This window comes from Gorilla gorilla, chromosome 1 (assembly GCF_029281585.2).
Source record: "Gorilla gorilla gorilla isolate KB3781 chromosome 1, NHGRI_mGorGor1-v2.1_pri, whole genome shotgun sequence".
NCBI classification, from domain to species: domain Eukaryota; kingdom Metazoa; phylum Chordata; class Mammalia; order Primates; family Hominidae; genus Gorilla; species Gorilla gorilla.
This window is the reverse complement of record NC_073224.2, coordinates 11,476,727-11,483,135: the sequence shown is the minus strand read 5'-3', so window position 1 is coordinate 11,483,135 and position 6,409 is coordinate 11,476,727.

The window sequence follows — 6,409 nt, the reverse complement described above, 5'->3', positions numbered from 1 at the left end:
GCCATCGGTCAAGAGTGTGGGGGGGTGGGACGGAAGGTACCCACGAGGGTGGCGGGTGGGGCCATCGGTCAAGAGTGTTGGGGGGGGTGGGACGGAAGGTACCCACGAGGGTGGCGGGTAGGGCCATCGGTCAAGTGTGGGGGGGGGGTGGGACGGAAGGTACCCACGAGGGTGTCGGGTGGGGCCATCGGTCAAGAGTGTGGGGGGGTGGGACGGAAGGTACCCACGAGGGTGGCGGGTGGGGCAGATGCTAGGCATTCCGGATAAGGCAGATGACAGGCAGGCAATGAGCATGCTCTCCACGGAGCTTGCTTTCTAGTGGTGAGAATCAAACAAACAAACAAAAAACAGAGAAACAAGCGAGAAAGATATCAGTTAGCAAGAAGAAGAAATCCAAGGATGGCTTAGTTGCTTATCAGCCCCATTAAACACAGAGATAACAGTTTGAGCCAGGCGTGGTAGTGCGCTCCTATAATCCCAGCTACTCATGAGGCTGAGACAGGAGGATTGCTTGAACCGAGGCCAGCCTGGGCAACATAGAGAGACCTCGTCTCTAAAACAAAAACCCCAAAAAGTTTGCAATGCTCCATTTACTACCTGGATATAAAATTTATAGAAAATATATCTCCAAATATAATGCACTTTAAATATAAAGTGTACTTATAAATATAATATATGTAAATATATAGCGAATAAAAATATTTTAAATTTATGTACTGATATAAAATATATTTTATTTATATACTATATATTTCATTTATATATAGTATATGAATTTGTTAAGACTATAAAGGGCATAAATAAAAGGAAAATAATTTATCAAAAAACAAATACGTATTATAATATGTGAAAAATGCTTGGGCACACCTACATCGGATGTTGCTGTTTCTCCGGTGGTTATCCCCAGCTTTATTTAGATTTCCACTTACATTTCTTTTTCCCTGTCAATGCTTAAAGTGTATAAAAATTTATCTTTCCCCTGAATGAGAAGAAACTCTTAATATGTACCATTGTTAGTCTATCTCCTCCAAAACTCATATTGAAATTTAATTCTTAATGTGGCAGTATTGAGAGGTGGGGATGTTAAGAGGTGATCAGATCATGAGGTCTCTGGATCCATGAATGGATTAATGGGTAATGGATTAATGGGTTATCACTGGTGTGGAACTGGTGGCTTCTTAAGAGGAAGAGAGACCTGAGCTAACATGGTAGCTCACTCGGCCCCCTTGCCACGTAATGCTCTGCACTGCCTCAAGACTCTATAAAGAGTTCCCACTAGCAAGAAGGGTCTCGCCAGATGCGCTCCCTCTAACCTCGGACTTCTCAGCCTCCAGAACGGTAGGAAATAAATTCCTTTTCTTTATAAATTACCCAGTTTCAGGTACTCTGTTAAAAACAACAGGAAACAGACTAAGACGGTATGATTTTTGGTCTCATCTTCCTTCACCCTCCTTCCTGGCACGTTACTATTCTCTGGAGCTCTAAGACTGGTCTGCTATAGATATTTTTGGTGGGTGGGGAGGTGGAAGGGAGAATCATTCCTCATGCTTTTTTTGTTTTTTGGTACTGTGGCAAAATCAAATTTGCAGTAATTTCATCTGTTTTTTGTTTTTGTTTTAAGAGACAGGATCTTACTCTGTCAACTAGACTGGAGTGCAGTGGCGTGATCGTAGCTCATTGTAGCCTTGAACTCCTGGGCTCAAGTGATCCTCCCACCTCAGCCTCCCAAGTTGCTGGGATTATAGGTGTGAATCACTGCACCCAGCTTGTTTCTGTTTTTAAATTGACTTTCCTAATATTTATTTTATCTGTTTATTTAAAAATTATTCTCAAAGTGTACAGCTCAGTGGTTTTTAATATATTCACGAAGTTGTGAAACCATCACCACTATCTAATTCCAGAACATTTTCACCACGCTGCAAAAGAAACCCCATACCTATTAGTAGTTACTACCCATCTACTCCCCTTGGCCCCTGACAATCACTAATCTACTGTTTGTCTGTATGAATTTGCCTGTTCTGGACATTTCATATAAATGGAATCATATACTATGTGGCCTTTTGTGACTAGTTCCTTACACTTAGCATAGTATTTTCAAGATCACCTCATGTTGTATCATGGTAACAGTACTTTACTTCTTTTTAGTTCCTAATATCTTGTTGCTTCTTTCTGGATTAATTTCCCTTCTTGAAGTGTATCCCCCAAGAATTCTTTCAAAGGGGCGTGAAACTGTGGCATAAATTTCCCTTAGACTCAGTATGATTAAAAACATCTTCATTTTGCACTCACATTTAAGTAAAAGATTGGCTGAATGTAAATGTTTAGGTTCAAAGTTCCTTATCTTCACTATTTGGAAGATGTTCTTCCACTGCTGTCAAGAATTCTCATAGCAATCTGATTCTTGCTCCTTTTAAGGTGACTGTTTCTTCCCTCTGTCAGCCTTTACAATTTTCTCTTTAGGATTGATATTCTTACATTTCACTGTGTAGTATCTAATTTTGTTTTTCCCCACCCTTTTTGATCTTGTTTAACACTGAATGAGACCTTTTCATCTGAAGCACTCAACCTTTCTCTAATTCTGAAAATTATTTCTTCAAGTAGTTTTCACGCTGTTCACTTTTTTTCTTTCCTTTGAGGACTCCGATTGTGCAGAGAGTGACAGCTTTACTTCTGTTTTCCATACTGCTTAGCTTTTCTCACATTCTTTCCTTTCCTGATGCTTTCTTTGGGAGTTCTCTGACTTGATATTCCAGCTCACTACATCTTTCTGCATCTGTATCCATTCTGATATTTAATCTACCAGCAAATCTTTTACTTGGAAAATTATACATGTCTGTGTACACTATTTCTAATAGTTTTATCTTCATAGTCACTTGTGCCTCTTGCAGGTATCCAATGTCCTCCCATTTATGTTGGAGGCTATTAATTGTGCTCGTTTAAAATTCTTATTCTGTCTTTCCCATTACTTTTGCTTCCTCTGGAGCAGGGTTTTGCTGTTTTTCTTGGTGAACTCATCTTTTATTGTGTTGGGACTCTCAACGGCATTGGCTCCAGTGTTTGCCTTTAGTGGGAGACGGTAGAAAGCCTTGCTTGTGCTTTTCAGGCTCCTTCTGTTTGGGGAGTGGGGCTCCCTCTACAGTTGAACAGACCCTCATTGCATACTTGTTCCACTACTTTCTATTTTCCCTACTTTCTGCATCATCCACCCCTGCAGGGAACTACCCAGGACTTCTGTCTCAGGAAAGGTGGTTGTAGGTGGTGGCAGGGAAAAGATGCTCAGACTCCTGCCAGCCTGCCTGTGTCTCTGCCATGTTTCCTATTCCAGCAGGTGCTGATGTTGCCCTCATGTTACCTCTCCAGCCCCACTTGCCCTAGGCTCTGGGCTAGTGTTCCCGTACAAGGGGATCTCCCCAGGCAGATACAACGGAGGGAAACGGTAACAATAGGAGAGAAGGAGTCCAGTGGCTCTGACTGCCTTCCACTCTAGACCACACTGTACCATGTTAGTTGCTGAGTTTGGCTCTGCGGTCCTCCAGACTCAGCCTCCCACCTCTTCTGGAGTGTCTCCAGGTTAGGGTCACTGGAGGGAGTCAGCATCCCATGCTACCTCGCTATTTTCCAGTCCTGATATATTATCATTTATCTTTCCAAATATGAAAGAAATAGTCATCTGACTTAAACCAAAGCTCTTCCAACATTTGATTGGTAGGGCCTTCAGAGTAAACTGTGAAAGCCATGGTGTCTTAAGTGTACTTGGATAGCTTTTAGATATAAAAAGAGACAGTTTCAAAACACAATCAATGGTCTGATTAATATTTCATCTTATCAGAAGCCAAGACACTGAGCCCAACTAGTAAGTCTGCTTTCAGTCAGATAGGATTCAGTTGCTTGGTGTTTGACCTTCAACTTCCAAATATAGAAAATGGAAAAGTGCTTATGAGGACATCTGTACAATTGTCAACCCTGATTTCAAAGGCAACCCATTAATATAACTATTGGAGAGGGTGTTTTTTGGTGGAGGAGAAAAAATTTAAATCATTTCTTCATTCAAATAATATTTATTGAGCATCTTTACTGTGCCAGAACCTATGCTAATATCTTCATAAGATGTTCTTTTATGTGAGGGATACTCAGAATTGTAAAGTATAAACTGATCACGTGTTTCATGATAATGACGATACAGTGTGAAGAAAGAGTCTCGTTGTTTCTTGTTCTATTAAAACTCTAGTCCCAAATAGAATTTAGACTATGTTATCCATGAAACTGTAGTTTGGTAGTACTTCATGGTTCTAGAAACACTGTATTGGAGGGAGAGCTATTTCTTTTCTTTTCTTTTTTTTTTTTTTTGAGACAGAGTCTCCCTCTGTCACCCAGGCTGGAGTGCGGTGGTGCCATTTCAGCTTACTGCAACCTCCACCTCCCGGGTTCAAACGATTCTCCTGCCTCAGCCTCCTGAGTAGCTGGGATTACAGGCGTGCACCACCACACGCGGCTAATTTTTGTATTTTTAGTAGAGACGGGGTTTCATTATGTTGGTCAGGCTGGTCTCGAACTCCTGACCTCGTGATCTGCCCGCCTCGGCCTCCCAAAGTGCTGAGATTACAGGCGTGAGCCACTGTGCCCATACAGGGACAGCTAGGCTATACCCTTCAGACTTTGGCATAGAAGAAAGTGCCATCCGGCCTGCAGGTACAGGGAGCTGAGAGAAGAGAATTAGCAGAAGGCACTCCTGGGCAAATCCCTGGGGTAGGTTCTATGGCCTATAGATGCAGCACAATACATTATCTGGAGTGCTAGTTAACATGCAGATTCTGGAACCCTTCCAAGAGATACCCAACTAATGTCTCTGGGGTTAGGGACCCAGACATCTGAAAAGTTCAGGGCCTTGGCTATGTGTGGGTCTTTCCCGTGCACCTAGGTTGAGCTAGGTAGGGGCTGCCCATGTGAGGAAAAAAAGAAAGGAGGGGGCCCAAGGAATGGGTAACATTGGAGGAGCACAGCAGCCATGATAGATCATGACAGCATATTCAGAAGACAGCCAGAATCCTAAGTCCTGAGAAATAAGATTATGCATCAAGAGAAATGCATGAGGTGATCCAGTCATTGCCAGGGTGGGTTATAGAAAAAGGAATCCAAGGATCAGGTGTGGGATGTGTGAGGAGAGTGATTTGTGAACTGAGATCCACAACACCGGGCCACAGTAGGACTTAGCTTTTAATTAGAGCCTTGTGTCTGTTGTCAGGGCATGAAGACTCCTTCTAGATACAGCTGGTGGCTAGAGAGATTTTGCACAGTCCTAAGGGAAGTCCTAAGGCATACTCATACATCTACCCACTCATTGATTTATTCATGTATTCAACAGCTAGATGTGGTGTATTCATTACTCAACACCTATTAAGGGGTCCCCTACGCAACAGGCACTGTGTCAATGTCAAGACTGTGCAAGGTCACATAAAGTTTCATCTTTATCCTAAAAGCAAATGGAAGCCACTGCATGCTTTTACGAAGAGATGTAACACAATCAGATGGCACGTGGAAAGGCCGCTTTGCCACAGTGGAAGGGATGGACCTGGCCACAGGCAGGCAAGCTGGGAGGCTGTCACAGGTTCGGCATGAAGGTGATGGCTTGGACAGGGGTGGTGCAGAAGGTACGGAAAACAGACCGATGTGAGAGATACTGATGTGCTAAACTTGAGCGGGTAGGACATAATGCTGGATTGAATATGGAGAAGGGAGGGTTTGAGAGAGAGGGAGATGCCAGAAATTACTCCTGGATTACTGGTTTGAACCACTAGATGGATGATGGTGCTATTCATTGCAAGAGGAAACCCTGAAAGGAGACAGGTTATGAATTGGGATGCTCAGAGTCAAGCCATTTCCTCTCGTTAGTCCTGCTCTCCTATTGCAATCATAGACCACTTTGACTACCTCCGTGGGCTCCTAATGGGCCACTTTTGTTACCTCCACAGAGCATCGACTCATTGCTCAGAACCTTGCTCTAGGAAAGTTTGCCTTTAAAAAAAATTTTTTTATATATATTTAGGAAGTACAAGTGCAGGTTTCTTACCTGCTCATATAGTGTCGTAGTGAAGTCTTGGCTCCTAGTGCACCCATCACCCGAAGAGAGAGCGTTGTACCCAATAGTAGTTTTTCAGCTCTCAGCCCTTCCCACCCTCCCACTCTGCTGCCTTTTGTAGGAGAAGAATGTTTTCTAAACAAGTTGGTGAACACAATGGGAAAGCCATTAGGTGAAATAACCGGAAGGGGATCTGAAAGTCCTACCGCAACAACAGTGGGTAGGGAAGAACCTGGATGGGTTAGTCTTGGCAATTCTTCAATATGGCTACTGAGCCGCTAGCGTCAATCTTTCTGGCTTTCATAAGATTTTCCCACCACCCAGCCCCACAGA